Here is a 23,897-nt window from a genome sequence, read left to right as displayed (position 1 = left end):
CACCCACACACACACACACACACACGCCCCCCCCTCCACACACACACATCCCAAAGAGAGAGAGAGAGAGAGAGAACCCCCCAGGATACACTACCTTTCAGAATGAGGTATAACAGCAATTTTCTTGTTTTTGTGATTCAGAAGTCTCAAAACTCTTGCAGCCGTGACTGCTCCAAAACTCAGGAAAGGTGGTTTTAGGGAAACATAAGGAAATATCATTAGTATCAAGCTCTAAATTTGAAATTGAATTAATTTATTTATGTAACAAACATTTATTGTATATCTACTATGTGCCAATCCTGAGATAGTGCTTAAGACTATGGATTATGGATGACTCAAAGGGTTCTTGATGAGAGTGGGAAGTGACATCTTTATGACTGCAACTAAAATCAACATGTAACTCCTTTATCTAACTCTCTTCTTCCCTTTATACTTCCTACAAAGTATAAAGGAAGCCTTTTCTCCAACTCCTTTTCTCTTCTTTCCCTTGATGTTTACCGATAAGAATGAATTACCAAGACCACATAGAATTGATTAGAAAGATTTAAAGGAACTTAAAGGAAACTGTGCAATTGTTGGACACAATGCATGATTTATAAATTCAAGCAATTGAGGCACCTGATATCTGGTAGATTTTCAAAAGGACTCTCAATTTCTCAAAAGTTTTCAGAGTGGACGCTCTAATCTGTAGTAGACTGATGAATCTCAATTCCATATTACATGAGCAAAAATAACATATAAATAGCATATAAAATTGCTGTAAGATTAATGTCTTGAATGTTGAATAAATGTTGAAATACAAACTATTTTGGAAAAAGCATACTCTTTTTTTGCTACTGTTTTTGCTTTTTATTTATTTTAGGAACTAAACCCTTTATAAAAAATTATATATATATTATTTTATTATATAAGTTTCAGGTGTACAACATTATAGTTCAACATCTGTGTACACTACAGAGTGGTCACCACCACAAATCTACCATCCATCACCATACAGTTGACTCCCTTAACCCATTTCACCCAACCTCCAACTCCCTTCACCTCTGATAACTACTAATCTGTTCTCTGTATCTATGAGTTTGTTTTTGTTTTATTTTGTTTGTTGGTTGGTTTTGGTTTTGTTTATGATTTTTAGATTCTACACATGTGTAAGATCATATGGTATTTGTCTTTCTCTGTCTGACATCTCGCTTAGTGTAATGCCCTCAAAGTTCAACCATGTTGTCATAAATGTCAAAATTTCATTCTTTTTTATGGCTGAGTAATATTCCATTATATATATATACATATATCACATCATCTTTATTATTCATCCATCAGTGTACGCTTAGGTTGTTTCTATGTCTTGACTATGGTAAAAAATACTGCAATGAACATAGGGGTGCATATATCTTTTCAGATTAGTGTTTTCATGTTCTTTGGATAAACACCCAGAAGTGGAATAGGTGGGTCATATGGTAGTTCTTTTTTTGAGGAATCTCCACACTGTTTTCCATAGTGACTACACAAATTTACATTCCCACCAAGAGTGCACAAGGGTTCTCTTTTGTCCATATCTTTGCCAGGACTTGTTATTTCTGTTCTTTTTGATAGCAACCATTCTAACAGGTGTGAGGTGGTATCTCACTGTGGTTTTGATGTGCATTTCCATGATATTTAGTGATGTTGAACACATTTCATGTGCCTTTGGTCATCTGTATGTCTTATTTGGAAAAATGTCTATTCAGATCCTCTGCCCATTTTTTAAATGGGTTGTTTATTTTGATGTTGTTGACTTGTATAAGTTCTTTATACATTTTGGATCTTAACCCCTTATTGGATACATGATTTGCAAATATCTTCTCCCGTTCAGTAGGTTGCCTTTTCGTTTTGAAAGGCATGGTTCAAATGATGATGGTTTCCTTCACTGTACAGAAGCTTTTCAGTTTGATGTAGTCATATTTATTTATTTTTGCTTTTATTTTCCTTGCCTTTGGCATCAGAGCCACAAAAACATTGTTAAAACCAGTGTCAATGAAGTTACCATCTATGTTTTCTTCTAGGAATTTTATGGTTTCAGATCTTACATTCAAGTTTTATTCCATTTTGAGTTAATTTTTGCGTATAGTGTAAGATAGTGGCAAAAATGTATTTTAAATAATAGGTCTTGTTTTGACATAGACAATAGCTGACTTTCAGCTGGAAAACAGAATAGGATAAAAAGGCACTTACGAGTTTTAGTATCAACCAGGATACTAAATAGAGAATAGACAATTAATATTTTTGAAGATGATCTAGAGGGAGAAATGTTCAGTTAACTGTCTAATCTTTTAGAAGACATTAAGCCATTCCAATTTGTAAAATGTCAAGTAAACATTCATGTTATAAGGATGGGTGCATGAACAGCTTTTGAAAGGTGAATTTCAGGATGTGGATTGCAATGCAATTGACTTTAGCAAAACATACCACAAACTATACCTTGAGATAATGACTTCTAAATTACAGGTTACAATGCCTGAGGGATAACTCTTATAATTAGATTTTTTCTGAAGAAATTGTTCCAAGTTCTGGTGAGACTATCACAAAACATTTTGTTACCTTTTTGACATTCTTTAGAAATTAACTAGAAATGTAAGAGAAATGGTGGTTCTACCTTTGCTCAGGATTATGATTCATTTGCACCTGGAATGAGATTATGGTTTTGGTGACTATATTCCATAATAAAAATAGCAAATTGCAGTAGAGGTTTGTGCCTATTCATTTCTTCATTTTATAAGACAATTGTAACTCTTCAGTTTCCTCACAAGAAAATTCTAGAAGCCTTTTAGTAGAGGTCCATCAAGTCATGAAGCTATGAAGAAGAATTTAGGAATATTAAACAAGGGAAAAATCTTTGCAAGAAAGTTTTTTTTTTAAGTGTAGATGACCTCATATATAATACTGGGCTATCAAGAAAAATTGGAGTTTTGGGGTCAACTTTTATTTGTTAGGCCATCTCAAATATCAGGTTATATATACATTTTTAAAACAAGAAGAAAGCTGCAGACACTAATTTTCAAACTGGTGTACAGTCTATGAAAGTACAAAATTCCATAAGTACTGAGTTGAATAATCCTATATTAGTTTTAATGTGAAAAAATATTCATCATTACTACTTTAACAGAAATGCTAATGGCATTAAAATAACAGATTTGTTGTTTAATGATTTGAGGGATCTAAGTGAAATGCAGATTGAAAAAATGAAGAAACAAAACATTGTCGCTTATGTTTGATCAAGAATGGCACCAAGGCACAATTTGTAGACTCCATAACAAGCAGTACAGTTAAACTAGGAGTTAATCTAGCTAGTTACTCATGGTATACAGACCATTGATGGCCATGAGAAGCTGACTGTTTCATATAAGCACACACTTCAAAGTTACAATGAAATGAAAAAGGAACTAAAGCAAGTTTTTATTTGTTTTGAAATACAACCCTCAATAAGGCATTGTTTGCATATTGAACTAAAACATAAACAATGCCGTTGTGGGTTTAATTTGTGAAATGAGTGTAAGCCTTGATGAGCTGTGATCTTTGCTATTTAGAAATAGAAAACTGCTGTTAATTTTTCATATTCATCTGAAGATTGACACAAAATACGGAGACTCCCCAAATTAGCTTAAAGTTTGAGATTTTTCTCAGCAAGAATTTAAATGATAGTGTAAAAGTAATTGTCTTAAAAGTTATATGTCATAGGGTATGAAGTTTTATGGCAAAATATCCAACAAACATATTTTTAAATGCTCTGATATTAAAAATACAAATGAAATACTTTCAGTTGTTGGCAATGGGTACCTAAATCCATGCTTGATTGTGTCCTTAGCCTACGTGGGCAGTCCTGGTGTGTTGTATGTGCATTATGCTTCATTTTTAGTTTGATAGTCTTTTTAAGTTAAGCATCACAGTGTTGTGTTCAAAATGCATTAGCATTGTTTTGAGAAAGTAAAATAATATTGATAGAGTACTCACCTTTTCAAACATAAATATCTTTGAATTTTGTTTTGATACTAAGAATAAAACTGTAAATACAAGACTTGCTTTACTCTAACAGTAATATAAAATTTAAATTAAAAAACAGTGTTACATACACACACGACACTTATGGTTTATTATTGCCAGTCATAACTTGCCTTTGAATTGACATCCAGTTTCTATAGGGAGTATTACTAAAGGGGGTAGGTCATGTGCTCTTGATTCCTGAAATTTGATAACCATAGTAAGTGGATCTCATTCATTCTGTCTTTGTAATAATATTCTGAATTCTATGCAACAGGAAACCCATACTAAAGAATTGTTTTATAGGTTTCCAGTTTTAGCCAGCAAATGTAAGGTGCTACAAAGAATAAATCTGAAAAGCAGTTAGAAAAAAAGGGGGGCATAATCAGGGTGAGTCTTGGCATTTGTGTTACTCCTTAATTAGTTGCATATTTTTATAAAAAATTATATTTAGAGTTCCTGTTAAAAATTTGTTATCTACAGTCACAACAACGCGCACAATGTTATGTGCTCAGAAAATTCAACAAGTGTGAGAAGAGTTGAGACCTGTATCCTGCTTCCCTTTCCCCAACAATTAATGAGCAAATCTCTTAAGCTCTCTGCAACTAGCATTTTGTAGCTACTGATGAGAAATTTGGGCCAGATTACAATCAAGCCTATTTATAGGCTTATAAAATCAGTTATTCTATGACAATGTTTATCTTACTGTTATTGAAAAAATAAAATACCTTTTTTATCTGAAGTTCTTTGGTGGGTTTCTGACAAGGGTGGAGTAAGCAAGTTAGAGAAACAGTGGAAGGAATTACATAAAAATGAATGATATCTTTTAAAAATGCAAGACTCCTAAAATTCTAACCCTGGATATACTTGGATGATCTTTGCCCTATTTTTTGTTACACAGTCATGCAAAATACTGTGAACACTTTTAAAAGCTATTTCAAGATTTGTTTTTCCCTTCCAAAAATTAAAGGAATAATGTGAAGAAAACCATGTTGTAAAGTGAACAATCTGATAGGAGAAGTGGGGAGAGGCATTAGAAATGGGAAAACCAATTACATGGCTATATAGATAGTCTGCATAGAGTAAATGAAGCCCAGGTTAAGTTAGAATTTTAAAAAACTACAAAGGAGGGGAGAAAGCCAAACTTATCTCAGAAGTGGAAGCTATGGGACTGAGTAAGTGATTGGATGAACAGGGCTAAGGAGTAAAAGGACTGATTTCTACCTCTAGGTGGCTGGGAGGGCACTGGTGCTATTAATAGGTAAGGGAACACAGGGAGAGGAGTATCTTGTTTTGGGGGAGGCTGAAAGGGAGAGACAATGGTTTCTGTTTTAGTTGTATTGAATTATACACATTCCTAGGCATAAACAGTCTTCATGATCTTAAGGCCAGGTCCAAATACTACCTTGCTCGTTCCCTTAGCTGGAAACAAACTCTCTGCTCTGAACTAAAATAGCCTGTTTGTCAATGTTTCTTTTAAGGAGCTTGACATTTTCTCTCTCATGTAATAACTATTTTTAAATGCCCTATTTTCTTCTCTAGACTGAAATTTCCTGCAGGACAGGGACTCTGCCTGGTTCATCTCGGTCCCTCCCTACATTGAGTGAGCATACGTGAAGGCTAAGAGAAGATGCCGAGGAACATTCACATTTAAGTGGCCAGAGGGGATTCAAGGAAAGGATAAAGAAGGAGTGATGAGAGGGGTGGAGGTGACTGAGGCCAGAGCAGACCCACAGAAGCCAAAGGAGAAGAAAGTTCCAACGAGAAGCATGGGAGTGGGGCCATTCACCAAACAACAGGTCCTCGAATAGGAACACTGAGAGAAGGATTTGACAGTGAAAGAAGAGCGTTGTAGGAATTTGAGATCCTGAAACCCAGGATGAACACTAAGCAATGCCACAAGGCCCTTGAATTTCTCTGGATTGATGTCCTGGGTGGCTTTAGTCCCGGTAGTTATGAAGAATTCTTTTGGCAATAAGACCAATTTGGGAAAAAAAAAATTAAGTGTTTATGGGTTTTATTTTCATTCAAAATTAAAATAGCTTCTTCACTGGCTCCCATGGGCACAAATTCTTATAGTTAGACTGCCTCTTACTTAAAGGATAATGAGAAGCATTTTCAGCACTCAAATATTCAGACGAGGCAGAATTGAGAAGCACCAGTGCAAAGGCTTCCCTAAAGAGTCTCATATGTGCACTACTCATTTCATCTTGAAATCTTGTCCCAATCTCTCTGTTTTTTGAACCCATAGGCTACTTTGGAAATTCCATCATGAAGCTGGAATGGTTCATCACAGATCCTGAACTACTGGATATGCACAGAACACTTTATCCCTGTTAATGTAGAGTAGTAAAATGTGGAATACAAAACAGGGAATAGGTTTGGGCTTAGAGGGTATATCAAATTGCCCAAAGGGGATCTTACAAGAGTTAGGTTGAAACACACAAATTAAACACGCAGGAGGAGGGTCCCCATCACACTGGATGTCCTCTGCTCTAGTGCAATCAGGTTATCAACTGGAGTATTTGTTCATCCTTCATTTAAGCATCTAATTTTATTTTTTTAGTAACTATCAATCAAGTGCTCGATACAAGGTACTGTGCATGGAAAGGAAAGGAAGATGCAAGGTTCTGCTCTGCCACATCTGCTCTGGACAGTTGTCACAGCTGGATTAAGATGTTTGTACTTTATTACATAGACGTTTGGACCCTCTTGGAGATTTTTAACTGAGAGAAGAGCCGTACTTTAGAGAAAGAAAAACTCATCTCTGTCTAATGGATTGGCAGAAAAGAGCCTATAGGAGGGGGAGGCTGATGGTGACAGAAGAGGTAAATGTGGAACTGGGCCTGGGAAGGTAGCCGTGATAAAGAAAGGGAAGGATAGAGGAAGAGACACTGCCAATGCAAAATAAACCTGTCTTCTTGACTTATTGTCTATGAAAGGTAAGAAAGAGAGGTGAAGAATGAATTCAAAATCAAAGAAGGTGGTGCCACTGACAAAATTCTTTCAAGAGGAGGAGCTGGTGGGAGAGGCTGGTGGGAGAGGCTGGTGGGAGAGGCTGGGCTGGAGTCTTCAACTTGGAGTATGTTCAGCTTGGGATGCCAACAGGACCTGCAGGTGAGGCTTCCCAGCCTTCTGAAAAGGAGGTTAGTAAAGGGATGGAAGTGGAAGTCAGATTTCTAGGATTTACTAGGTCTGCAAGTAGATGTACTTAGTCCTGACCACTATTTTTGAGAGGGCTGGTGGAAGAATAAAGAAATCAAATGAACAGAACAGTCATTTTAATGGGTGTTGCAGTTGGTACTGAGAATATATGCCTCAAATTAAAAAACATTGTATAAATAGTTTCTAAATGTGCTATAAAATACGGTGGAAAGAATGGACATTACAAAGCTTTCATTATACTATTCAGTGATATTATAATATGAATTACTTTAAAATTGTCAAGTGAATTTATTTGCCATCCATAAAGTAAACTTCCTCATTGAATTGTGTATTTGGGGACGTTCAAATTATAATCTGTGGACATTTTTCACAAGCAGGTACATATCGTACATACATATGATAAAGAGTTGTATAAAAAAGAGATTAATTGGATATTTCCTATTTTGAAATGTAGATAGTTACAAACCAATGAAACCAAAAGGACAACAAAGTGATCTTGTTCATATTTTGACTACTGCTATCATTTAAAACTGTGCTTTTGAAGTACTGGAAGAGAAATCAGGATTGTTATAGTATGCTAAAAGAAACACCATGTGAGGTGAAAATAGAGAAAAAAATAACACTAAGTTTGTCAGAATATGAAAGTAGCATGAGTTGGCGGGAATTTGCAGGGAAGCCAAAACATAGTGCCACAGAAGAAAAAAAATGTAGGATTTATTCTACTATGTTAATGAGACCACACCTGTAATAACGCATTCGCTGTGGGATACCCCTAACAAAAATGAACATCTAGGAAACTGGAAATAGTTCAGAGACAAGCAATAAGAATGATTAAGGGCTTGGAGAGACTGAACTGAAACCAGATTAAAAGGCCTTACATTTGTTTAATGTGGCTAACAGATGACTAAAAGTGGGCATGATATCTGTTTATAAACATCTGAAGGTTGGGTGTAAACACGAAAGATAGAGTAGGATCGCATAATATGGTACTAAAAGGATTTGACTTGAGAAAAAATTTCAAGAGAGAATTGAAAAGTAAATATAATGAAGCTGTCTCCCAGAGAGTATGCATTTCCTTTTCTTCAGAGACTCAGCCAAGAATGAGGAAGTTTAGCAGAGAGCTGGGCAGAAGAGAATGACCCAACAGGTCCCCTGCAGATCTGATTTCTTCACTTTCACTAACCAGTAGAAAACCTTTTTAAGCTTGATCTGTTTGCACAAAAATTACTCAGAAAGTGTGTTTATTTATAGATTTTAGAAAACCAACAGCACAGCACTTTAGATTTCTGGGCAATCATATTTTATCTTCATTTGCTCTGTCATTGGCAGAGTGGTAGAGAAAACAGTGTTAAACCTGGTTCATATTGATACTGGCCTCTAAAAGTCCACTCTCCCAAAACTCAAAGGGTTGGGCTTAGAATTTATTGGGAGACAACCAAATGACTTTATTTTTTAAGAATTGTGTATACTTCCAGCTGGACATTAAAGGTACCAAAAACGAGTAATTTAAGAGATCTATTTGAGGATTATTTCTACAAGCATCCAGTCTTCTGGCTTCTTTTTTGGTGAATGTAGGATTGAGGACCGAGCAGGACCCTGTGGTGCACTCCCGGGTACAAATCCTTTCCGTGTCCCCCGCTTCTTGTTTGTAGGAATCAGGCTTCATTCAGTCTCCTAAAACGTTTCCTGAGTTCCAAAGCACGCCTTCTCCTTGCTTGGCCCTGGAATAATCCTTTCTCTACTCCAAACTCTGATGTTTTGGTTAGTTTGGAGTCGGGCACATGAACTTGTGTTCAGTAATAGTCTTACTCCATTTTTTAGCCTAAAGTTTGCTCTTACTAAAGTGATGGAAAGGTTTTCCCTTAAGGTTACTTTAAAATAAAATTAAAATAAAAATAAAGTTTTGGATTGTGAGCTCTTAGAGGGCTTTGTTTGTTTAATTTGACTTACACACTAACCAATGCCAAAAAGGTGCCATGCACACTTTCAAAATAAACAAATAGTAGATGATAACTGCAGGAGGGGTTGGCTAAAGAATTGCTAATACGTGAGTCCTTTATTTCCACTGATTTTCACTATAAAGTCACATTTTTTTTCTCCCCCCAACAACCAATGTCCTTTCTTAGATGAAGTTGAACGTTCATAGATATTCTGATGGTCTGATTCATGTCATAGGACCTGCTAGTGTTTCTGAATCACTTCCAGAATTTTCCAGCAGATTTCTGACTTCTGAATTTTCCTCCCTACATATCCTTTCAGGCTCTTTTAGCTCCTCTCCATTGATCTACTTTCTCCTCTCCTCATTGCCTTGTAGAACTTTGTTGCAGTACCAGACTGCGCCAATAGATGCTGCCACTTCTTGATGTTGCCAGTTTAAGTTTCTTTTTCAGTGGCTAAGTCCTAAGACTAAGTGCTTGTCGAGGAACAATGCAGAAGGTAATGAGTAGCTGCTCTGATCTCCCATGAGAGTAATTGGCTTTTTAATTGTGGGCTTATGAATTGTTTGAATTTTACTAGTAAGAAAAATAATAAAAATTAAATTAAGTTTAGAAAAATGATACAGATGAACAAGTTTGCAAGGCAGAAATAGAGACACATGTAGAGAACAAATGTATGGACACCAAGGGGGGAAAGCGGAGATGGGTGGTGGTGGTGTGATGAATTGGGAGATTGGGATTGACATGTATACACTAATATGGATACAATAGATAACTAATAAGAAACTGCTGTGTAAAAAAAATAAATAAAATAAAATTCAAAAAAGAATTAATTTTAAGAAGACACTTCAGTTTCAGATACTTCGAATATATTTTAGTCACAGAAATCAACAATTGACTAATACCATAATTTTAAATGCCATACCTAAAAGAATTTTGGACTCAACATTTCTCTACAGTAATGGAAATGGAAGGCTGGAAAATTTGTTTTGGAAAGCCCAGGGGACATAAGGAGTATAATTCTTTAAGCGAGTGTTTCTCAAACTGGTGTGTCAGATAATTTTAGGTGGTACAAGATAATTTTTATTTTTATAATAAAGATTTATTTGCAAGGTCATCTATTTGTGGCAAATTATATTGGTTTTCCATTTATGATGATGATAAAAAGTTTCCTTTATCATATAAAATTATATAATAAAAATAGCTTGTTTAAAGAATAATATTGAGTCAATAATACTAAAGGTGATATGGCAATAATTATAAAAGTGGTATTCACTAGAAATTCTGGAAATAATGCCTTGTCTAAATATGCAATACATTTTTGCCTATACAACCTTAAAATTCTTACATTTCTTGTGCTCAACTTATTTCAAAGGTGGGCTGAAAATATGAGATTTTATATCAGTCCGAGTGGCATCTATGTAATATATGTTTACTTAAGGCTATGTACATGGATTTGAAAGTAGTAATAAGAAGTTAACTAATATTGTGATGTGATTCTCTTTTTTGGGGGGGAGATAACTTCTGTAAACATATTCAAGAAAAGTAACTTGAAAGCAAGATCAGTATTGCTGAAAATATGATTTTAGAAGGGAGTAAAGAAACATGCTAAAAGACTGTATCTGTGTGAACAATATGCTGCACTAAAGTACGAATTTTTATTTTATCCAAATTATGCATCTTCTCACTTTTAATTAGAGGTCAAACTAACACATAATGTTTCATACCAAAACGAAATTTAAACATCTGTGGCCTTTTGAAGAGAGTATTACATTCAGCATTGTACTTAATTTTTACATGATAATTACTATAGCCACTGAGCATTCCTAGACAGTGAATGATTGACAAAACATTTAAATTGCATACTTTGCCTGTAACATATAAACTGTACTAAAATAATTACTATTTTTCTCACTACTACCCCTAATAAGAATAGCAAGACAGTGGCTAGCGGTTGTTTGAATCTTAGGTCTGCCATTTATTAGCAAGTTGCTAAAAATTCTGAGCCCTTAGTTTTCTCACCTGTAAAATGGGGAAAATAAGACCTGCAAAGTTAATTAAATCTGCCCATTGATATTTCCCTCTTAAGTGTATAATAACTGGCATCCTCTTCAGGCCGGAATGTGGCTCTAGATCATGGTCCAAATCCCCTTGGCGCCAAACCCACTGCCAGAACCCTTTCTACCTTGAGCGTCAGAAGAGGAAACGTGCCTGGCAGTGCCTAATCCCTCCAAAATAAATCTGCAGGAAAGAACACCCAGTGAGTGATGAGAACAACAATGAGCACGTTTATCAGTTTAAATTTACAGCCTCACCTTTCCCATTGCCTATTAATAATTGTAGATAATGCCCCACTAATCAAAAAAGAAGTTGAAACTACAAGTAGTCAATACTTGTTTTTGTGTTTGAACTTGACAGTGTTGGTGTTCCATTGCTGAAGACTAAGGTAAAGCAGAGGGTGAAATTTACTTCTAAATTTTGTACAGAATATAATTCAGTTGATACTATATTAGAACTAAATTTTCTTTGGGAATATTTCTACTAGCTAACTTGTAATCTCTCAGGCCACATCTAAGGCAGTGTAAGTGGCTGCTTGTTGAATCATAAGCTTTGTGTTTTGAGACCACTGGGTTTATCTTGGGGAACATCCCTTAGGTTTCTTTGGGCCTCAGTTTCCTTATCTCTTGTATGGGATTAAATAACCACCATAGAGTTGTGAAAATGACATGAACTCACATGTACCATAAGTGACCAGTGTAATGACTGACACCCAGTAAATTCTCAATAAATTAAAACACTTATAATTAACAACAGTTAAAAAAGATATTCCTAACATTGATAATAGGTTTTGCGAAGAGGTGATTAAATGGATGCAAAATTTATGTGTTGTTTATTGCCAACTTTGCTCACATCTCTGATTGTGATATCCACGTGTGTGCATGTAGCATATTAGATCCTATGTGGGTGCATACTGCATGTGCAGAAGGCTTACGCCTGAAATGTCCCTTCAGCAATGTGCCTGGGAAGCTCTGACGCTGCCTTGGAAGTCGGTCGTCGCAGCTCGACCTTTGGGCGTCTGGGAGGGATGCCTATACCTGCGTCCAGCGCTGGAAGGGGCCCAGGCCCTTTGAGCACAGCCTATCCCCAAACTGCTTACTCGTGCCTCGCATACATCTTCACCGAAAAGGGTATTTCCTCCCTTCAGAGAAAGCTCCCCAGTCCGACGTGGGGTGGATTTTACTTTACGTTGTTGCAAGTAGGAGAAGTTCCCTCTCTCTCCTCCCTTGGGGTAAGTGGAAAGGAGTCTCGCAGGGAGCCCGCAGTGGCCGACACCCAGGGATCGGGTAGCGACCGAGTTACAGGCAGCTCGGGGGCTGCCGGGCCGAAGCAGGTGGGGACTGGGCCGTTCCCCGGTCCGGGGAGGGGAGTGCGGCCGCGGGTCCCTCCCCTCCGCCGGGAGGTGGCAGCGGCCGGCGCCAGGCCAGTGGGGGCGGGGTGGGGGCGGCGCGGAGGGCGCAGAGATCACCGCGGCGCCACTGGGGACGCCCAGGGCCCCGAGCGGTCCCCACGCGGGACCGCAAACGATGACAACAGGCAATCGCTCCAGGTCGAATAAAAAGGAGTCGCTTCCCCGCGCGCCGCCGCCCCCCGCTGCCTGCCCCGGGGGGGGCCCCCCCGGCGGCCTCCAGTGGCCGCGGGCGCCGGCGTCGCCCGCCCCCGCCCCGCGCGCAAGTGCGAGGCTGCCCGCGGCGAGGCTCACGCTCTGCCGCTCCCGGCTTCCGCGCAAAACTTCGAGCCGGGCCGCGTGAAGTTGTCGCTCCCCTTTCGGAGCGGGAAGGAGCTTGGGGAAGAGCCGGGCAGTGAGGACCGCGGTGGCTGGGCGCGCGCTTTTTTTTTTTTTTTTTTTTTTTTTTTTTTCTGTCGTCGATCCGGAGTTTTGGCTCCTCTCCTTTCCTCCTCCCCCTCGTAGCCGGCTTCTCCCCCCGCCCCGTCTCTCCCCCACTGGTGTAAGCTGTTTGTTGGGGGGTGGCCGAAGGGGATGTCCTCTTTTCACCAGAGGCACAGGCAGTGAGGACCGCGGTGGCTGGGCGCGCGCTTTTTTTTTTTTTTTTTTTTTTTTTTTTTTTCTGTCGTCGATCCGGAGTTTTGGCTCCTCTCCTTTCCTCCTCCCCCTCGTAGCCGGCTTCTCCCCCCGCCCCGTCTCTCCCCCACTGGTGTAAGCTGTTTGTTGGGGGGTGGCCGAAGGGGATGTCCTCTTTTCACCAGAGGCACAGCGTTCAGGGGAAACTTCAACACTGGAAGGCACGAGAATAAGTACCTAAATACGGACGCACGGATCCGCTGCTGGGGGAGACGCTTGAACTTTGGGATCCCGAGACGGTCCGGGCGGCAGGAGGTGAGTGCCTCTTCTTCCGACGCCCCCCTCCCCCCCGCCCCGTTCCGGGGCCCGCGGGCTCCAGGTTTCAGGGATCCCGCAAACTCTCTCCGGAAAGTGCGCGCAGCTCCTCCGGGGGCGCCAAGCGCTGGGGACAGTGGGCGCACTGCGGGAAGGTGTGTGGGAGCCGGGGTCCCCGAGGGCGCTTCGTTGCGGAGTGCCGCCTGCCCAAGGGCCCGGGCCGCTCTGAGTGCCGCGGTGTGTTCTTCCCTGGAGGACGCCCTGGCGCCCCGAAGGTCCCTGCCGAGCCTTTCTTTCCCCGCGGAGCCCTCGCGGAACAGGCTGCACCGCTCCATACCTGCACTCCGTCCCCGCCTTGCAGAGGCGCGAGCCCCTGCGTCTCCCCTGCGTCCCTCTTGTGACATTTGTTACTTTGCCTTGACGCCCTAGATAAGTCAGACTCAAGGATGCTGACCCGGGTCCCGTGGAGGGCCCCAGGCGCCTGGGGTTTTCACGGTGCTGGGTGCGTGTGTACGTTTAATGCTTTGTGTTCTCATCTCGAGGCACCAACCGGGCTGTTCAGCTGCGGCCGTCCCACTTTAAGAGTTATGTGGCGTGGGCCGAATGTCTCCTGCCGTTTGCCGGGGTCCGGTCCGTGAAATGAGAGGCGCCTTTTCAGAGGACTCGCGTTCATTGGCCCGAGGCGCGGATGCCGTGGAGGAATGATAACTTCTCCAAACGGAGGGACCCGGCCGGGGCCGTGGGGAGCAGGTTTACTCGTTCCAAAGCCTGGGGGTGGGTGTCTGGGCGGCTGTGGGACTTGAAACGGCTCGCTGCTTCAGCGTCGTTAAGCGAGATTTGGAAGTAGATCGCGTGTGTGTGCTTATTTTGCGCCGCACAGCAGCCAGAACTTTCGTTTAGTAGCACTTTCAAGATGTTTCTTTCTTTTGTAAACAGTGTTCGGAACAGCTTGGAGCCATTAGGGAATTTGCCGACCGAGTGCCGCGCCTGAGCGGTGGCGAAACCGGAGAGCGCAGCTTAATTTTTGTCATCCCTTTCCTAGTTGGGGCGGCACCGTCTCCACTCATCACCACCTCTCTTTCCCCTTCCTTTGAAAGCTAATGGGGTTTGTGTCTGGGGTGAGCGCGTGTGTGGGAGGCCGTCGCTTGGAGTCGGTCTTCTCTCCCCTCGCCGCCGGCGTCTGTGCCCTGCACTGCCCAGCGGGCAGAGAGTCATTCATGAATCCTAATCTGAGGGCAGTGGAGGAAGGTGCAGGTCCCTCAGACCTTCCTGCCAAGGTGCAGAATAGCGACGGGGCGTGTGTTTTGGTTTCAGAGCAGTTCCACGTGGAGCACCTCCGTGTGCGTGTGTGTTGTGTACTTGATCTGTGAGGAGGTAACAGGAGTCTTGTGTTCAAACCCAGTGGGCCGTTGGCCATTAATTTGCTTTCCTGGCTGTCATTACAGACACTTCCAAAATCTGATACCTAAGAGAACCAACAGGTTAGGTTTCACATTAAGAACTCATACTTAACAGTTTTCTTTCTCCCTTACCGGTTTTGGCTTGGCACCCTGGGATCAACGTAATTGATGGAGCGAAACATATCTTCTCGAATATGGCATTTTGTTCCTCTTCTCCTCTGCGGCCACTTTTTGCACCCTCGGGCGTGTCAGTTTCAGTGGGCGCTCCTTCTTCTGGACTTAGGTGGGAGTCTTAGGAGCATTTAAGCACCGCTGGCTCCCCTTCTACAGCTCCTGAAGTTTGATTTACACGTAGGTGACTGACAGTCTTGAAAGTTGAGGATGGTTTTTTTTTTGTCTGTTGAGTTGTTTGGGGTTTTATTTTAAAAACCTCCTCAGGACAGGGATGTAACCTTTCAAGGGTAAAATTAGGTTTTAAGCAGAAACATTGCCCTCCCCCCACCCCAAATTTTTTTCTTTTTAAATATTTCTGGCTAGTTTATAGCTGAAGAACCAAAAGCTAAGAAGGGGGTGGGGCCGGGAGAGAATCCTAAAACAAAATATTTGGTACATAGTAGGGTGTGGTATAACATTATCCCAAGAAATAGATAGCAGTAGTAAGAAGAGGGAAACTATTTTGTGTAGAGCTAGACTGCCAGAATCTGATCTTTATGGCAACAATACCAGATGCAGATACAACTACACTCATTTTTACTGTTATTATAAACCATAAAAATAGTTTGTTCTGCCTCATTAAAAGTTGTAAGCCATTCAGAGTTAAACCTTTTTTTTTTTGAAATGGCTGTAGAAGACAGTTAAAACCCTTGACAGTTATAGCTTTGAAAGTAACATAATTAGATTGTCTGAAAACTGTTCCTTTTTTTCTGATTATTAGGGATATATCCTTGCCTTTCATAATAGGTAAAGGTCTAAAATCAATAGGTTTTCAAAAGCCAGTTTTCCTTTGCCAGTTGTCTGAAAATAGTATGCGTCAATCTAAGGCCACCGTAATTAGAGGTTGTTTCACGATTATAACTGAAATTAAAAGATTTCCTTGATTATCCTTTTTTAATGAATAAGTAGTTTACTGATATTAGAGACAATTTCTTCTTTACAGAATGGAAAGTTTTTTATATATATTTGGAGAATATTTAAGTTTATGTTCAAGTTTAAAAATTTTAAAAAACCCTAAGATTTGTATAAAAAGAAATTTGTATAAAAACAATCATTACTCTTATTAAGAAATACAGATGCTGCATTATAGAGGATTTGTAGAAGCAGTTGAAAAAATTGTCTTTTCATGAAAGTTTCTTTTTTGAGGGTGGATCAGTAGGTTGCCATTTTGCTGTAATTTATTTTTTTCTTTCAAAAACCTCTTTAAATTAAACAGAAAAGAAAAATAAGACCTCCATTTCTGAGCGTTTTCTTTTTATTTATATTATGATTTGGGGTGTAAATAAATTTTACATAGCCACGGGAAATAAGGTGTCCCATTTCATGTTTTCAATCTCTGTTGCAAGCTCTAAATGACTGATGCCACGTCTAAAAATATATTTATGTGGCTTGGTATTTCATTTAAAAACTTTTATGCACTAAAATTAAATTATCCTGAAGTTTTAGAAAAGTAGAATGATAGAAACACCATGACTACTGTTATGAAAAGTTAGGATGTTGGAAAATTCACATTCTAACTCACAAGTAATAAAATTATACTTATTTCACCCAGTGGAAGCTAGCACTTTTTATACAGAATTCAAGAAGAGGGGAGATAATCTTTTTCAAGACTTAGTGAAATGTTAAGTAATTTAAGAGCGCAAGTATTTATTATATTTTTCATTATCTTTTTTCCCCTCTGTTAGGTAAATTCAGGAACACTGAACATTCAGTAAAAACAGGCCCCCCTTTACAAGAAGTTTATTCACCATAGTTCTGTATTGCAGCTGCTGGTCATATTTCATGGAGCTGTTAAAGCACTTAAAACCTAAAATTAGGTACTGTCTCGTTGTAAATATTTCAGATCACTCATCTAAGAAACAAACAGAAGAGTGTGTTATCAAAAGTAGATGTTCTGAATCCCGTCACTGAAGAGCTGAACAAACATCTATGAAACACCTTGTTATTTTTTCAGTGAGAATATAATCATGACAGTTTCTTTTTCAAGTAGATATTATTCTTACATATTCTAAACTCTTAATAATGTGTCTCCCTGTAGAGTATCTTAAACCAATTGTATTCAGAAATACCGTTGGGGGATTTTATTACAACAGTTACTGGGTGAATGCAATCCACACCAGGAGGAATAGGATGACTTTCAGTGTACCTGCTCCTCTCATGAATTTTTCCCGGAGAACTAAAAAGTGACATGCTCTTTCAGGCACTCGTTCTAGAGATGGGTGAGGTGCAGTGGTGTATTTCATTGCAGTTAGCATGAGACTGCATTTTGCAGTTAGATGAATTTTATCGTGGGAGACACTGAATATTAAGTTGTACATGGAGTGAACTTGGCTTCACTTAGTTTGAACTTGAGTGGAAGAAATAAACAAGAATCACATATTCCGAAGTAGTATAAGCAACTCTGATTGCTTTTAAGAGGTTCGAAGACTTTGTAAACATTACTGTCACCTAATATTTCTTGTGGCTCTGCACATTAGGATATGCCTTGGTGAAGTTTGTGATTCTTACCAAGTCCCATCCAGGTTTCTACTAGGAGAGTGGTACTGAAAATAAATATCACTATCCTTACCCCCCTAGCTCCTTTTCTTTCTTCCAGAAGAAGAGATGAAACAGATGAATTTAAAAATAGAAACCATTTTGAGCTATCAAAACCACATTTACATGGTGGTTTAAAACAGTTGCAGAGTGTGTACCTCTGAGTCTCACTGTAACCTTTTCTGTCATTGAAAGGTGCTAATTGATCTTAGGGCACTGACATAATAGTACAGTTTGATATTTGAAACCTTTCAGCATTGGTCTGGCCCTTTTCTCACCCTGAGATTTTGGTTCATGGCTGATGAAGAGTAACACCATGTTAAAATGTCAGGAATTCTAAGTTTTTTCCTCATGTAAAACATTTTAATAAAACAGCTGATATTGTTAAGCTTTTATGTTTGTACAGTAAGTAAATTTATTTTAATGTACTTCTGAGAGAGAAGGACCTATATTATCATGTTAAGCTTTTTAAAGTATTTTTTCCCACAGGTAGATTTTATATTTAATTGAAATTTTTAGTCAAAGTCTGATTAACTGTGATCACGTCTGAATAGGTTCAAAGTGAACTTGCATTAAAGCAATATAGAATAGCCATCTTGAAATTTCATATCTAAAGTATATGTTCTTAAGTATATGGAGACCTTAAAGTATATTTTAAAATAAAAATTGTCAGTTCAGTTTTTGTATAGTTGTATCTTTCTGTGTAAGTAATCAGTAATTACATCATCAATCATTATCATCATCATCACATCACAGCTGACATTTACTGAGGGTTTATTTACTTTTTGCAAAACAATTTAAGTTATTTATGTGGATTAGCTAATTTTAATCTTCTCAACTGTGACTTTTTTATTATTCCCATTTTACAGATGAGAAAACTGAGAATTATGCAGTAGAGTGGAGCCAGGATTTCAGCTCCGCCCCCCGAACCCAGATCCCCTATCCTTAAACGTTGCCCTAGGCAGTTGCTGCCACCTGTCACACATGAGTTCATTTTAGGTGGTACACAAACATTTTATTTTTATATTATTAGTTATATATTTATTTCTAAGGATATTAGGAAAATATGTAAAATTTCACATTAAACCTATAATTTCCTGGATAACGTTGTTTAAGGCAAAACCGAAAAAGGATTGAAGCAGAAGAAAATTTAAAAGCACCTATTTAAAGAAACATATTAAGTAACAGTGAACAAGTGCTTGGCTAAAATAGCCAAAATCATGATGGCAAATGACTACATTGGGAGAAGCTGGTATTCTAGAATGCTCCCCAAATGTTGAGAACTTCTGTCCAGATCTTTTTAATAGTTGACTTACATGTAGACTCTTCCTTTACTTTTCAAGCCTCATCCTTTAGTTAGATGTTATCAATTTTATAGTTTTTCTCTTGTTGCTTTAAGCCTGAATGCTGGTTATGAATCTCAGATCTACACGTTTCTGTTGAACCAACGGATGAGGACTGTGTAATGAATTTCTAGAGGCAAGTTTAAATGATAACAGGCTCACTTATATTTCGGAGACACTTTCGATTTACACGGATATCAGACTTTGCGTTTTTAAGGTTTTTCTCTAGGTGAACCTGCTTGTTCTGCTGTTAATAATCTGTTTTATAACTTTAATGTGTTTTCCAATGAAGCAGTGGTTTTCGTTTTGATTTACATGTTCAGCCACAGAACCCTTTGTTCAAGTGAAAGCTGACACTGTGCCCACTAGAGAAATGTCCACTGCCTTCGTGAAGCAGGATGTGGGTGGCCTGTGAATCACTCATCAGCCCTGCCTGTGACCATTGGCCTCCCAACGTCTCTGTAAGGGTCATCCAGTCTGCAAAAAAACGAGTCTTCTGACGGAAGGGGTCAATTCAGAATACCTGCTGCTGTCTGTGAGTGTGTCATCCACTAAAAACCAAAACACAGTGTAACACATCGGCAAAAGTTGTGTAGGTTTACCCTAGTGTAACATGAATATTCTTATCAACTGATCTGCAACTTTCTTTCAGTTTAGTACTGAGAAAATAAAAAGTAGTCAAAATGTTTCCCACATAGAATTACAGGTCTGAGTGAGGCACGTAGAATTTGTTTCTGCAAAGGTTTGTTTGATTAGAGCATCTTTTTTTCCTTTAAAGACTTTATGAAGACATGTCAGCAGTGGCATAAATTGACTTGACCTTAGATTTTCACATAAATTATTGCTACTCTTTCTGTTTTTCTTTCCTCCTTCCTTTTTAAAAGGAAAGGGACATTTCTTGTGAAATGCTATAGTTAAATCATAAAAATTTATGTTCATATACCATTAAGTTTAATTCTGCTCACAAAAGCAATAGCATTAAATTTGAAATTCTATCCTTAATCAAGTAGGTCTACCACATACCAGGAGGGCTTATTCTCTGCAAGGTCATATACACAATTCACAGGCCTTTGCATATACCCAGTGGAGGGATCTATTCATTACATTTCACCTCTGACTCTGAACTCCCTCATGTTAGAGGATTTGAAAAGACCTGAATGTTCCGACTAAGAGATTGAATATTTCTAACTTAATGTGTTCAGTATGTTGAAAGTGATGATGACTTGCAGAGTCCACAGGTCTCTGAATTAGCTAATTCTTTTCACTTCAAATTTTATCTGTTAATGCAAATGTGTATTCACATATGATTTTGACTCAAGTAATTCTAGCCAAATTCAATCACAAAGTGGGTGAGTCACGTTCCAATTTTCCTTTTGCAGGTTTTCAGTAATCTCAAATTGTGCTTCTAGTAGGTAACTTTGGAATGCAAACCTCAGTGAGTTGGTCAAGAACATCAATACTACCGAAATTTTGTACGTGAACTTTACGTATTAAGATGATGCTACTGTTTTGTTTTTCTTAGTCAACCCAAGAAGACTTCATTTAGGTCTGTTTTGTCTTCTCAGTTGTTGACTTTAGTTTTTAAAGGCTTCATTCATGAAAATACTAGCAAAGTTCTGGGCATATGATAAATGCTTATTAAATGCTTTTTACATTGTCTGTGTTGCTGAAGAGATGCCAAAATTATAGTGAGATGAATAGATTTTTTTTTCTACTCTGGATAATTTTGAAGACTTTGGGACTTTTAGTCTATGATTATAATAAGTTCTACTTTTTCCTGGCATATACCATCATAGGAATGGTTAGCCTGGTAACTATGGTACCCAAGGTCACAGGTTTAATCCTCAGATTACCACGTTAGCTGTAGGGGGACACTTGTCCTACACATGCTTGGCCATATTGTCTTTGTCGTTAAAAGTATAGTTATGGTATCTTGACTGTCTCTCTTTGGGGACCACTCTGGTCTATGCTGGATCTGTCTCCAAGAATCTCCTCCCGACCCGAGGCTGTTCAACCACATCTGTTCACAATTTTTATCAGGTCCCTTCTTGACTTAAAATTCTATAAAAAAATTCCCTGTTGCCTATAGGACAGATTCTAAAATTCTTAGCAGGATCTACAAGGCCCTTGAAGCTGAGAACTTTGCTTAAGTTTCCCTTCTCACCTCTCACCAGCCACTCATAAGCAATCTCTTCTCCAGCTGTATGGAAAAGTGCAGCCCTCAAATACACCCTGGTCATTTCCACTTCATGGCTTTGTGCATGTGGTTCTTTCTAACTGGAAGACATCTTGCCCCTCCCCCTGAAACTTCCTTTTCTGCTGCTTTTGCAAGACTCAGGATGCAAACAAAGTGTTACCTCCTCTGACCACCGCCAGAGGCTGAGTTGGATGTTTCTTTTCTCTTTGCTCCCAAAGCACCCAGTTTCCACCTTTGGTATAGCAGTTGCCACATTGAAATGTAATAGGTAACATGAGTTTAAATTCTGCACTAGACTGAGAATTTACTGAAGCTATTACCAGTATTTGCTGTTCTGTAAAGTGCTATTTCCAGTGGGTAGGGGACAGTAAATTCCTTTTGAGTGAGTGAGTGAAGGAAATGGGAATGAAGGCAGTGGTGGTGGCACTGGACACCCTCTGCCATAAGATTGGGAACAGTGGGAATAGCTGTGATCATTACAAGGCAGGATAGCCTTAAGAATGACCTCAGGGATTTTTGGTATTAATCCAGTAGAATTGCATCTCTGAATTCAGGCCCAACTTGTTTGTATGGGTGTAATGATGCAGAGATGTATTTATGACCATCGGGAAGTCAGTGATCTAGTGGATAAGCTGAAGATCCCGAAAATCTTTGGAGAAATGGGTATTTCTTAGCACTTGAAATCTGAGGGACCCACTTCTTTTTATGGCATAGTGATTAAGTACAAAGAATATGGAGCTGGGCTCCTTGAGTTTGAAGCACAGCTCTGACACTAATGATCTGTAATGATGAGCATGTTAATTAAATTGGGTTTGTTTTGGTTTTCTCATGTGTAGTAGAACATACTTGGAGTTCATATGCAAATTCAACAAGTAAATATATGTAAAGCATTTAGAATAGTGTCTGATATGAGTACTAGCTATTATGAATTTGACTGTGTTCCCTCCATTGGAGTATGCCACCTATTCCAGAGATATTTAGAGCTGAAAGTCCTTTTTGGGGTCATAGACTGGGGATCATAAGTTGAGTCCCCAATGGTCCAAGAACAAATTAATACCCAGGGGTGATCTTGGCAAATCTGAGGCTCTATTTGGAGCCATAAGAAAAGACATTAGAAAACTTAGTTTTGGCCATTTACTTTGCATGGCATTTCTTTTAACAAATACTTTCACATACAGTTATCTAGATTTTTAAAGGCTTTCATCTGTGTGGTTCCTCAACTACTCTAAGCCACCGTAAGAACATTCTGCAATGGTACTTTTGTTTTATAGCCAATATTTGTTTCCCCAGTTGCTTTTTTCTTCAGCCTGAAGGCACCAATTATAAGAATTTGTATAATTTTCAACTGAGTGAGCTTGATGAGCTCAGTGTAAACTTTTTAAAAGATAACATTGAAGATTACTATGACTCTTATCTTTGCAGAGACAGTAGGAGGTCATTAGCATCTCCGTTTCTAGAGTTGATCATTTGGTCCTTGGATTCAGATGTGACGACTATATGGCAAAGTGGGGCTGAGGGAGAAGGGGAAGTTAAAATATTGTCAAGGTTCTGTTTTTTTGTTTGTTTGTCTGTTTTGCGGTACGCGGGCCTCTCACCGCTGTGGCCTCTCCCGTTGCGGAGCACAGGCTCCGGACGCGCAGGCTCAGCGGCCATGGCTCACGGGCCCAGCCGCTCCGCGGCACGTGAGACCTTCCCGGATCGGGGCACGAACCCGTGTCCCCTGCATCGGCAGGCGGACTCTGAACCACTGTGCCACCAGGGAAGCCCAAGGTTCTGTTTTTTAACTGCTTACTTTGAATTGCTGCCAGGTGCATCTGTATAAAAAATATGATGCTACTACTGATGTTGTGCCTGAATCGCTCAGTTTATTTATTTATAAAACTTATTTGTTTATTTATTGAATTTTTAACTTTTTATTTTATACTGGAGTATAGCTGATTAACAATGTTGTGATAGTTTCACGTGCACAGCAAAGGGACCCAGCCATACATATACATGTATCCATTCTGCCCCCAGACTCCCCTCCCATCCAGGCTGCCACATAACATTCGCTCAGTATATTTAGACTAGTGTTTTTCAAAGACTGATTGTTGACATTTTGAGTTGGATAATTCCTTTTTGGAGGTGTGTGTGTGGCTTTCCTGTGCACTGTAAGGTGTTGTGTGACATCCCTAGTCTCTACCCACTAGATCCCAGTAGCAACCTCCCCCGAGTATTAACAGTGTCTCCGGACATTGCCAGATGTCCTCTGGAAACAAAATTGCCCTCAGCTGAGAGCCCATAGTCAAAGTAGATCTTAAGATCACTTGGTAAAATCAAAAGATTCCCAGGCATCTGCATGAGAGGACTGTTCTATTTTCAGTCAAGTGTGGAGAATCTTCATACCTTCTTCCTAAGTTTAAACACAAAATCAAACAACTCTTATTAGTCTGTGTTCATAGATAAACTTTACATAGACTGACTATGGTCAGCATATAGCTTTACACAGATTGACTATCGTCAGCATATTTTCCTTTTTGGGAAACAGTATATGAGTGGGGGGAGCAGAATACTTAGGAAAGTATGTAGGAAGTAGATATTTATTTGAATCACCTGTATGTCTATTTTAGAAAAATTACCTTTACTGTTACTTGTTAGCAGATACTTTTGATTCTTTTTTTTTTTTTTTTTTTTTGCGGTACGCGGGCCTCTCACTGT

At 39.2% G+C, this 23,897-nt stretch overlaps 1 protein-coding gene and 1 long non-coding RNA gene across 19 annotated transcripts in view; both read left to right on the top strand.

The window, feature by feature from the left end:
• Positions 1 to 9,887, top strand: part of LOC114486952 (uncharacterized) — a 33,259-nt gene extending 23,372 nt beyond the window's left edge. Inside the window, exons 2-3 of one of the 3 annotated variants that reach the window (XR_003681433.2) lie at positions 5,557 to 6,956; positions 9,494 to 9,887. This is a non-coding gene — a long non-coding RNA (uncharacterized lncRNA). Of the gene's footprint in view, positions 1 to 5,556; positions 7,517 to 9,493 lie in introns of those variants that run through there. The other 2 variants (XR_008618348.1, XR_003681431.2) reach the window with 2 other exon arrangements.
• A 3,345-nt stretch (positions 9,888 to 13,232) lies between these two features.
• EYA4 (EYA transcriptional coactivator and phosphatase 4) overlaps positions 13,233 to 23,897 on the top strand; it is a 266,652-nt gene continuing 255,987 nt past the window's right edge. For 7 of the 16 annotated variants that reach the window (XM_028494438.2, XM_028494432.2, XM_028494441.2 and 4 more), the window contains exon 1: positions 13,234 to 13,512. The gene's annotated coding sequence lies outside the window, so the exon portion shown is untranslated. Of the gene's footprint in view, positions 13,513 to 23,897 lie in introns of all 16 variants that reach the window. The other 9 variants (XM_028494431.2, XM_028494440.2, XM_028494435.2 and 6 more) reach the window with 3 other exon arrangements.

The sequence above is a fragment of the Physeter macrocephalus genome, chromosome 10 (genome assembly GCF_002837175.3).
Source record: "Physeter macrocephalus isolate SW-GA chromosome 10, ASM283717v5, whole genome shotgun sequence".
NCBI lineage: Eukaryota > Metazoa > Chordata > Mammalia > Artiodactyla > Physeteridae > Physeter > Physeter macrocephalus.
This window is presented reverse-complemented; position numbering and strand designations above follow the sequence as displayed.